At 41.3% G+C, this 12,184-nt stretch overlaps 1 protein-coding gene across 2 annotated transcripts in view; it reads left to right on the top strand.

Moving 5' to 3' along the window:
- LOC126298437 (potassium voltage-gated channel protein Shal) overlaps positions 1-12,184 on the top strand; it is a 996,410-nt gene that overhangs the window by 140,391 nt on the left and 843,835 nt on the right. The gene's annotated exons all lie outside the window — the stretch shown is intronic.

The raw sequence follows: 12,184 nt of genomic DNA on the forward strand, positions 1-12,184 counted from the left end.
CAACCTTTTAAATTTCTAAAAAAATGTTCCCGTCTTTTTTGAGTTGGGTAACTGCATAATCTTTTTGAGTATTATTAATATTTTTAAACATGGTATACGTGAGTAGGATATAGACACGCTTGCGCAGAGGTCGCTGACTCTGTGACTGCGTTTTCGTGACTGTGCGAATGCAGTGTTTTCACGACTAAACAGCTGAACCGATTTTGATGAAATCAGGTATGGAGACAGCTTACTTACCGTCACTCATCATAACAAAACTACTCATACGCGAGGAGAGCCGTGGGTAACTGCTAGTACCAAATAAAAATAAAAGAGTAAAGTGGCATTAAATAGATCAAAATATTTTTCAGGAAACTGTCAACAGCATGGATATACTTGGAGAAATGCGTGATACACACTGTGCTGTCTTACAACATATTTAATCATTACCGCTTTCGATCATATACCATCTTCACAGTGGAAAAAGTCTGTTGTGACAACTTCACATGTCATACATGATGTTTACGCAGAAAAGTATACGCCATTGCCGACTTGAAAAGATCATAAAATGATATTTACCGCAACAATACCGGCTGAAGCAAGCACAAAACAGTGAAAATAAGAGAACTTGTAACAGCACCATTGCTTACTGCTGTTACATGTTTACATATTTTCAATGTTTTCTGCTTGCGTAAGCTGGTATTGTTGCATTAAGTACCATTTTCTGATGATTTCAAGTCGGCAATGGCGTATACGTTTCTGCGTAAACATCATGTATGACATGTTGTCACAACAGACATTTTTCCACTGTGAATGTGGTAAATGATCGAAAGCGGTAATGATTAAATATGTTGTAAGACAGCACAGTGTGTATCATGCATTGCTTCATGGCATTAAATACGATAATTGCTAAGAGAGGAATTCTATATATAAATTGTTCAGATGTTTTGTTAGACTTACGAAGACCAGTGGTAAACTCAAATAAAATATAAAAGTAATTGAAACTTACATTTAATTTTTAACCAAGTTTTCGAACGTGGAACAGTACAGCAATTGAAGCAAAGGATAGCACGTCGTTCCAGTCTCGCACACTGTTGATGAAAAAACTTATCTTTCCTCATATCTTTTTCAAGTCACAATCCTCTTTTCTCAACACATACAAATAGCACAGGGATGAATCAGGCATCGTTAGAATATTTTTTAACCGGCTTCTGATACTGTATACCGATTTTTCTCTAAAACTTACTGTTTGTGGACAATTTTAACTTAAAAGAGACCTTTAATCACCACAAGCAGAAGGGCATCAAGGATGTCTAGTTTCATACCTATATTTTATGGAGCTAACTTATGAATTACGAATAAGAGACTCCCTTTTCATATTATCTTATTACAAATACCGTTTTATTTGTTTTAATGTTCTTATTAACTGGATAATTTGTAAATTGTCTCATGGATAATAACGGGTATCACTGCGGTAGCCATTATCTCTGCCCGTCGTGCAAGTTGACTTTTAAACGAATATACTTCCGAGACGATAAACGTATTTGTCATTGTCGCCTTTACTTATGGTTTATCTATTGCTACTACGGCTTACTGTAATCGCGAATGTTTGACAGGTTAAAGTCCTACAGCCCTACAGACAGTACCTGATCTCTGCCTTTTGTACAAGCCGGGACAAACGTTCCGAATGTAAAATACATTTTTGGACACATGAAAATGTAAATACAAGGACGTATCATAAGTTCATTATTATTATCTCACGTTGTTCGGTTCATTTTCAAAGATATTTTGTCTTCATTCCCACAGCTACTTTTACCCAACGCTCACACTTATGCCCCATACTGTCATTATTTAGAACTATAAAAGTGCGAAAGTTTTGCACGGGTACTCTGGTTATTTCATAATTTCGAAAAATATTCTCACATGTAAATTTAACCGTTATATCCTCACAAAAAGTGTTAGCGAAAAAATACAACGATAGTGTGAGAGGACTGAGTGGAGGAATTCGTTTGAGTAAGTTATCACCAATTTAATATTCTGTGAAACCCCTCTGCTTTCGTGCCGTATAGAAATCGAAGTGTGAACCGGTTTGTTTTTTGCGCAAGTAATGATCGATTTTTGGGGCCCTAAACAGGCCGTGTTTTATTGGAGTCGAAAGAGGCTGGTTTAGACCGTGGAGGCCCGTACCAATGATAAACTTTGAATCTCCGATACAGTATTATGTTCTCATATACAGGGTGGTTCCGTTTTGACGTTAATCACTTTCAGGGATGGTGGCTAAGGGTAAATGTATCATTGTGAGGTAAGGCATGCTGGTCCGGAAAGGACCGAGCCCAAAGTTATAAGCAAAAGTCGTTCTGATACATCTGACAGTGGAACTCTTCTACTGCAAGCTCTTTGCAGAAGCGGCACTTCAACACGCATGGCTGTCCGGGCGGAACGTAGAGGCTGTGTCCAAATTGTAAAATTGGAAATTTGTGGTAAGGACGATGGGACCAAACTGCTCAGGTCATCGGTCCCTAGGCTTACGCACTACGTAATCTAACTTACGCTAAGGACATCACACACACATACCCATCACGTCCGAGGGAGGACTCGGACCTCGGACGGGGGCAGCCGTGCGAGATCGCACAGCTACCCCAAGCGGCTGTCCAAATTGATTAACAGTTACTACAGCTCACGTTACAAAGCACTAGAAGCTTATAAAGGAAGAGGTCTTGGTCTAACTAAATTCTGGAGAACCATGCCACACAGTAACAAGTCGCCGAACAACGGCTGGAAAAGCTTAACCAACATTGTGTTTCGGTGGAAGCCGGAAATCGGTACTCATATAACACTGCGACGTTAGATCTGAGAGAGTGAGCATATTAGCGTATATGAATAAGTTAAACACTTCAACCATCTCTGAAAACTTTAGAGAAATGCGTTGAAAACAATAGGGAAAGCTACTCTAAAGGCCCTTTCGCTGAGCTTCGTGCGGGTAAAACAGGATCGCAGAAACACTAAGTGAGCTACGTTATCACTAATCATAATTGAAACATATTCTGGTTATCTGTTTCGCTTAGTGTCCTACGTCATTTGTTGTAAGGGCATATCAACAAGTAATTCTTAGTTGTGCTTTGTTAATACTGTAAAGGAATAAGTTTCTGTCAACAATATTTATCACTCGTTCGTAGTAAAGTACAGCAAATTCAAGTCGAACATAAAAAAAATTAAGCTCTCTTATCAGTTTATGATACGTAAAATGTGGTTTAATGTAGCAGAATTACGATGATTTTATTTTTCAAGCGTTCGAAAATGCACAGTGATTTGTTATTTCCAGTAGCTCACAATCATATCCACGTAACCCTTAACGCCATTATAATTTTCTTTTCAAACTTGCTAAATGCTAACTGAGCTCAGAAAAACTGGGCAGTGTGGCTGCGGCCGAGCGCGGCGCTATATGGTTAAAGCGCCTCCGCTCCCGAGGGGCGACAGCGCGAGGCCAGATCGAAAGGTCACGTGTGTAATTTCAGACGCTGCTGGCAGCCTCTTTGAGGTCAAGGCCGAGACGACGGCTACATGAGATCACCGGGTGACCGACACCCGGGGCACGCAGAACTTGATGGTGGTAGGCGATCCGACCGCCCTCGCATGCCACCGCGTGGTGATCTGCTGCGCCAAGAGCCGATAAAGAAATACACGAATAACCAAACCACACGAAACGACTATAACTGTTGTTTATATTTCGTAGCCATCTCTCTGATAACTCAAACTGTAAATTAGAAAAGTACTAAACAAATGACATTTTTGAGCAATATGGCGAGAAATAAAGAATTAATCTTGAGACTGACGTTATTTTTTCAAATTGCATTAGTCTTTTTTTGGGAAAATGAGGAATACGGACAATTGCCCAATATTTAGATAGGTTCATGTTTTTGATTTCTCAGCCTCCACTTGCTTTACGTAGGAAAGGTAATAAGAAAATTACGTGATTACTAGCTGTTTCCCGAGAGGGTTGCAGTGTAGCCTGGTTAAACGGAAAAGAAAGAAAAGAGAAAGCACACGTTTATAGCATGTACTGGAACTGAATCTTTTTCTCCTCTTGTCTCTGTCTGCTCCTTCTTTTCCATCTCTCCGTCCATCACCTTCTCCCCACCCCCATATCTCTCTCTATCTTCTCCTCCCACCTCTCTATCCAACTTTTCTGTCCACCCCCCCCCCCTCTCTGTCTCTCCCTCTCTCTGTCCATCACATCATCCGCCCTTTTTATGTCTTCTTCTCCTGCCCCATCTCCCTGGCACCTCCTGTTCCTTCTCTGTGCATCTCCTCCTTTCCGCATTCTACGTTCATTTCCTCCCACCCTCTCTCCTTCTCTCCTTCTCCTCTTCCCCCCTCCCTCTGACTCTCAGCCTTGCTTATTGTTATTGTAAATTTAGATTCGGTAGTAGTATTCTAAATATAAACCGATAAGCTATAAATACAACTTTGCTAACAGTGTAACAATTGTTCCCCTTTAGCAGAGCGATTGAACTTGAATTCATAATTTCATCTCCAGACGTTTTTCTTCTTTGCTTCCCAAAAACTCTTTATCCTCTCAGAATGCTCCTTCTCCTGTCCATTTTTTACCAGGCTGGCGCAGTGTTCCTTCCTACACTCAATGCAGTCTTTGAGATTTTTTATGTTGATCTGGTGCACATCCCTCTGGACTTCTTTCAGCCATTCTTTGCCACATTTACTCTTTGTTATAATACTGAAAATTTTCCTTGATGTTCTGGAGTCTTTTTTTTTTTTAGCACGTTTCATTCCTTCTCCTGAGGGGAGAGGGTGGGCTGTTTTAAGGCTTATCTCAGTGCCCTTCATCAGCCAGAGGTTTACATCTTTATTTTATTTATTGTACATAAGTTATATTTTTGAATACATGCTATACATAATATTGTTTTTTGGTTCATTAACATATAAGTGATTGATAACATTATAAATTAAAATATGTGAAATATAAGTAAAAATAGATAATTGATGTATCATTGAGTAATGGTTTACATTGTTTTTGGTTTTTGTTTTTTTCCCTGCTATCTTGTGCAGGAGTGTTATGTGTTGTGGTGGTCGTACTTTTGTGTTTTTGCTTACTTCTACGTTACAGGTTCTCCTTTCCTGTCACTACAGTACTCGGAGTTGGGTATTACCATATTTTCCTTAGTCTATGATTCTTTTTGTTCTCTTTCGTCGTGTTTTGTGTGTGTTGATGATGTGTTTTTCTGTGTGATATTTGTGTGTTTTGTGCAGTGTGGAGACGTTGCGGAGTTTTGGATATGGGTTTTCGTACGTTATACTTTATGTCGTGGGCTTTTGTTATGGTCTTTCGTCTAGGTGAGGTGGGGATGTTTCAGGATGAGTCAGTTGTGTCATTGTTGGTGATAGGTCGGGGAATATTTTGGAGGTGTTTTGAGCTACTGTAATCGCTGGATAGATGTATTTAAATTTTGGTCATCGTGTCGTTGGTTTGTTTGTCAGTATGTCTTCCATGTCTGGTTCTTTGTGGAGGATATGGGATCCATATCTTGCTCTGAGCTTTGCGCGCCTTGTCTGGAGTGGTGTCATGTCTGTGATCTGGTATACTTCGTTGCTTGGGGTGCGAGGTGGTAGTTTTGCGATGCTGCGCAATAGTCGTCGCTCTGTTGGGTATAGCTTTTTTGCTATAATCTTTGGTATACCGCCTAGTGGCGCTGAGGCGTATTCGTAAATAGGTCTGATGTATGTTTTGTACATGTGTATGGCTGTCCTGGTGGAACATCCATACAGTCGGCTTTGGACTTGTCTGATGATGTTTTGTCTTCGTCTTGTTTTGTTTAGTAGTCTTATAGTTTAGATGTTTGTGAAAGAATGCCCCGAGATATCTTGCGGAGTCTGTGAGTTGTAGGGGTTGGTTCCAGAGTCTGAGGGTGATGTCGGTGTATTTTTGCTGTCGTTTTCGAGTCAGGTTTCGGTGCTGGAAAAGCACTGTTTGTGTTTTTGTGGGGTTTGGTCTTATCCTCCATTTTGTCGTCCAGTCTTCGAGTTTGGTCAAGTATCTTGTGGCTATTCGTTGTATGGTGTCTGTCCGGAGGCCTGTGCACCAGTAGGCGGTGTCGTCCGCATATAGCGCCAACTTTTCGTTGCCGTCTCTTGGGGTCGGAACTTCATGCGTGTACATCGCGTACAGTAGCGGAGATAGTATAGCTCCTTGTGGGACGCCTGCCTCTGGGGTGAATGGTTCTGATGCTGCGTCGTTTACATGGACTCTGGAGATCCTTCCGGCGATCTGGATGCGTATGAGGCGCACTAGTTTGGGTGGGATGCCTAGTTTAATTAGCTTGTAAAGCAGTTCCTTGTGCCATAATCGATCGAAGGTCTGGAGTCTTCCATCCTATATATAATTTGAGATATCGGTCGAATACTTTTTGAGTTTGTTGTTGACTATGTTACCCTTTATATATTACATACATATTTTATGTTTTAAAATATATAGCCTCTGTCTGTCCGTATGTGCGTTGGAGTAGGTTGGTAATAATGTTTGCTACTTATCTTTTACGTCTTTATTTATATATTACATACATGTGAGAAATAGGTAGATAAAACCACCTGCGTATTCGAATGCAACGTTGTGTCGAAATTTCAAAGCAGTAAGTGAAGAAATTCTGGAGGTATAGGATTTTGAACAAAAGAAGAATTATATTTTTATTTACATAGCATTGACATGTTTAGTGTGTTACTAGTAAGGCCAATTCCTGTATGTAAGCTTTAAAAAGAAAAGCGAATAAACGAGACCCACCAGGATAGCCGCGCACGTGAGCTCGCCACTTTCGAGTTTCAGGATGACGCGTCGGACCCGAATCGAATTATTCCGGTGGATGAATGACGAGGCCTGTGTGCCGGAGAGCCTGGACGCGGTTTTCAGGCAATTCCCACCTCCCACTAGATGAATACCGAGCTGGTACCCATGTCCCGTCTCTGTTACACGATATTTCGAAGACGTTTGCACTCTTTAACATGGGATAACACTAGACGCAAACAGTTGGGGCATAAAAATTCCAACCCAAAGAGGGAAAAGGGGTGGCGACAGGAAGGTTGTCAGACCATCCTCTACCATTAACAAGCTGACTCCGTGAAGATACGGGATAAAGGCCAAGAAACAGTAGAGGTGAGGCAAAATGATTGAATGTCAATAATACTAAGAAAGTAACAGTATTTGTGGAAGTACTACTGAATCACCAGTCAAGATAATTGGAGGGAGAGAGAGAGAGAGAAAGGGGGGCGGGGGAGCGGGGGCAGCTGGGAGACTTACAAAAGATGAAATGAAGGCATGATGGTGGATATACTGTTTTGAGATTCAATACCAATGACTATCGGTTGCTTTGTTGTTTTGGCGATGACTGTTTAGGCACTTATGACGGCATTTACACAGGACCGGCGACAGGGTGGTGAAAAGAAAAGGTGAGATAACACCTCTGAGTGAGTATCAACTTTCAGCAGCGTTGTCTGACAGGACTGTGTGCATACCACAGTTCCGTTGACAGAAGAAATCACAGAATTCTCCGTTATAAAACAAACTACTGTCTGATGTAACACTGTGTTTACAGAAAGTACCTATAGAATTTATGTACATTTGATTGATCAGAACAGCGTATTAAGTGAAGGTTTCTGCAAAGTTAGATGTCTTTTTGCATTTAGCACGGTTGCGTGGTGGTCGATGCGTGATGACAATATAATTCAGTGGGTGTCCTGGCACGAGGAGTTACATCTTTCACATACACTGATGGCCATTAGAATTAAACGACGAAGAGGACAGAAAACAATGGATTTCTTTTTATTTTGCGTATATAGTACAGTAAGAAGAAAGCAGCATTAAATTAATAGGTAATTTTAGGGTATACAGGCTTCCAAATACTGTTCTTAGATCTGTCACCGCTGGCAGCAACAACGGCGGTGAAGGGAAGGATACGCCTGTTTCGTCAGATTCTTCATTTGTGTGGTCACATTGTTCGTAATTGCTTTACAGTTCCTGAGATTATTTTCATTCCGCCGTTACAACTGTGAGAAAATGCGTGTTTTCCTCACCAGACGCATTTCGCTTTATTGAGGTAAAGTATCATCAGTATTTTTTGTAGTTGTGACGATGGAATGAAAATACTCTCAGGAATCTGTGTCGTCCTATTTCTGCTCTTAGTTTTTCTACATATTCCTGGTATTGTCAGCATTTCTCCATTTTTGCAATTTATCATTTAACTGATAGTGCGTCTGTCATTGGTATGTCAATCTGTAGGTTTTCATGTATGTTATTACAGTCTGATTCCAAAATCGATGCTCATTTTTGCACACTATTCACTAAGGCCATTAAATTTTAAACGTTTTGCCAAACTACACTGTAACGTCGTGAAGGGTAGCAAATAATGACATATTACTTTCTTAGAAACTCAAGGCCTACATGATTAAACTTTTAGCGAGATGATACCACGTCCTTGGCAGAACTAGCAATGCTGCCTGGGCCCCTCCCTTCAGAAGAAACTACCTTTCTGAAATTTTTTTCTACACATGTTTAGGAAATTTTGTAATTTGTAAGTAGGTTTAATAAAAATGAAGCGTTTTTTGAAAAATATTACTTACGTGATGTATAATTGTAAGAAATGAATTATAAATTGTATGAAACTTTTAGGAAAACTGAAAGAAAAATGAAATCTACATTTTCTTGTTTATGGTATCCACTGTATTTTACCCTCATGTATTTATAATAAAGAACAGATTTTATTTGCTTCTCATAATATATCAATGTGCATAAATCATTGATACAAACGAAAAGAAAAAGCACTATAACTTAGTGTTGACAAAGTATTCCTTTCCAAAGATTGAATTTTTAATATAATTTTACTTTCCATTGCCTTTGAGCGAAGCATACTATCACTGAAGTAAAATTTAGAAGCCGTGTAGTATTCTGTTGACTAGATAACTGAATTTGATATTCTGCTTCGCCAATACTCGGCCTTACATACTTCTTTATTACATACAATTTGCTGAAATTGCGTTGTCAGTATGCTGCAGTCACTGGAATTGTCATAAACATCCTTAAAGTTATTTCGATATTAAAAATCCTCAAAATGTCCAAATGGGAATCTGTCTCAGCGCTCTTTATCATCTATTTCTATTGGTTTAAAAGTCACTATTTCGTTAGTTGGCGCATCTGAATCGATATTTCTGCTATAGTTTGCACCAAATCTGTGGTATATTTTTCGAAATAAGATCTGAGCTTCAAAGGCGTCTTTAAGAGGCACGTGGAGGGGGGAAGCAGGCAAGACGTGGCACTTCCCCCTCCTAAAATTTAGGTACAGGATTCTTATTCATTGCAGAGTTATCCTGAATATCTAATAGTCATTGTCAGCTACATCACTAAACGGCAGATTTAACGCCGCTGACCAGTGCAACTCTAACAGCTATAGCAGCTATAGCAATCACTACATACGATGTATCTAGGGTTTGCTTAGTTGTAACTCTTTTCACGGGAAATTATGCCGACTCCTTGATGCACCTGTGGTTTTAGCAGTTTTCTGCAGGCAAGGTAGATGTGAACCTATACAGAACAGTGTCAAAATAACGTCATCAGTCCTTTTCTGTCTTTTCCTCGTTCAGACCTCACCGTGCTGTGAATGGAGCCGGTTCACTTCCCCTCTCCATCTAACCTTCTGCTACGCTAAATCTGTGACCATGTTCTCCTTCACCCTCTGTGTCTCTCCATCTCTTCCTGCCCCCTTCTCTCTCCATGTTATCACCTCCTCTCCTGTAAGTGGTTGTTGGTTCTGAACTCCACAGTATTTCTTTCCATTTAGTGAGTATACATGTGTAGTCCACCAAGTTTGATTGAAATAAATCCAGGGGTTAGGAGTAACATTTTACCTGCGCATTTGCCTGGATGCGAACATGTCATATACACTATCCAGTCACATGAATGTGGTTCCCACTTTCGCCGCACGGAGAGCTGCGAGACGTACAGGAAGAGAGTCAACGAAATTCTGGAAGTTACCGATAGGGACATCGAACCATACCGACTCCAGTGTCGTGGCCAGCTGCGCTAGGTTCCTCGATTGTGGATCCATGGCACGAATAGACCGATCGAGAGTCCCACATAATCTTGACTAGGTTTAAATCTGGGGAGTTTGATGGCCAGGGAAGTAGGCAAACTCATCTTGGGGCTCTTCGAACCACCCACTTTCGCTGCGAGCTGTGTGACACGTTGAATTGTCCTGCTGGTGCCGAGGAAAACAAACTGCATGTAAAGGTGGGCATGGGCCCCAAGATAGATGCATACTTGTGTTGATCCGTTGTGCCTTCTGGAATTGATGTGATTACCAGGGAATGCCAAGAAAGCATTCTCCTTCAGACAACTGTTGTAGGGCACTTGCGTTCAGATGTTTGCTTTCAAACGACGCGCACACCAATGGACATCTGTCCTATGGAGCAAAATACGCGATTCATCTGAAAACGGCACCTGTCACTACTCAGTGGACGTCCGGTTGCGATACTGGGGTGGAAATTTCAGCCTTCGTCGTCGATGAATAGCAGTCAGCACAGATGCATGAACCAGCCACCTACTGTGGAGGCCCATACACAGTAAAGTTCGCTGAACGGTTGTTGAAGTGGTACTGTTGGTAGCACCGTGATTCATTGCTTTGTCAGTTGCCCAACAGTTGCAAGGCCATTTGCACGTATACATATCCGCATCTGTCGTTCATCTCTGTTATCTATAGCTTGCGGTGCACCACAGTTGCCTCGACGCCGGTTTTGGATGCGCTATTTTGCCACGCAAGGTATACTTCAAGCACGGGGGCACGCGAACAGTTAACAAACTTGCCGGCCGCGGTGGTCTCGCGGTTCAGGCGCTCAGTCCGGAACCGCGCGACTGCTACGGTCGCAGGTTCGAATCCAGCCTCGGGCATGAATGTGTGTGATGTCCTTAGGTTAGTTAGGTTCAAGTAGTTCTAAGTTCTAGGGGACTGATGACCACAGATGTTAAGTCCCATAGTGCTCAGAGACATTTTTGAGTTAACAAACTTAGCGGTTTCGGAAATTCTTCCACCCTTGGCCTGGAAGCCAATTACCATAACCTTTTTGACGTCAAATAAATAGCTCCGTTCTGTCATTGCTGCAACGAATGCACTGTTTTCTGCGTCTCACGACACTTCATATGCCTCCCACTGATAGTGCTTGCAGCTGCCGTCTGTAGATGGTTACTATATGCTGACGTCAAACACAGTCAGTGGTTACATTAATGTGACTGGGCCATGTATATTTCACATTTATTTTATATATTTCACACATCTTTGTGCATATACAGGGTGATCAAAAATTTAGTATAAATTTGAAGACTGAATAAATCACGGAATAATGTATATAGACAGGTACAAATCGACACACATGCTTGGAATGACATGGGGTTTTATTAGAACAAAAAAAAAAAAAAATACAAAAGTTCAAAAAATGTCCGACAGATGACGCTTCATCTGATCAGAATAGCAATAATTTGCACAACAAAGCAAGACAAAGTAAAGATGCTGTTCTTTACAGTAAATGCTCAATATGTCCAACATCATTCCTCAACAACAGCTGTAGTCGAGGAATAATGTTGTGAACAGCACTGTAAAGCATGTCCGGAGTTATGGTGAGGCATTGGCGTCGGATGTTGTCTTTCAGCATCCCTAGAAATGTCGGTCGATCACGATACACTTGAGACTTCAGGTAACCCCAAAGCGGATAATCGCACGGACTGAGGTCTGGGGACCTGGGAGGCCAAGCATGACGAAAGTGGTGGTCGAGCACACGATCATCACCAAACGACGCGCGCAAGAGATCTTTCACACGTCTAGCAATATGGGGTGGATCGCCATCCTGCATAAATTCCAGCAGGTGTTTATTAGCCAGGCTGGGGATGATGCGATTCTGTAACATATCGCCGCACCTCTCACCCGTCACGGTATCAGTTTTGCTGTCCAGCTTGATCTGTCGGACATTTTGTGAACTTTGTAAACCCCATGTCATTCCACGCATGTGTGTCAATTTGTACCTCTCTATCTTCATTATTCCGTGGTTTATTAGGTTTTCAAATGTATACTGACTTTTAGACCACCCGATATTTCACCTGAATCTCTAGCGAAGTTCGCCCTGTAGTTTCGTTTTCACGCAGCTCCATGTTTATGACATT

Source organism: Schistocerca gregaria, chromosome X, assembly GCF_023897955.1.
Source record: "Schistocerca gregaria isolate iqSchGreg1 chromosome X, iqSchGreg1.2, whole genome shotgun sequence".
NCBI classification, from domain to species: domain Eukaryota; kingdom Metazoa; phylum Arthropoda; class Insecta; order Orthoptera; family Acrididae; genus Schistocerca; species Schistocerca gregaria.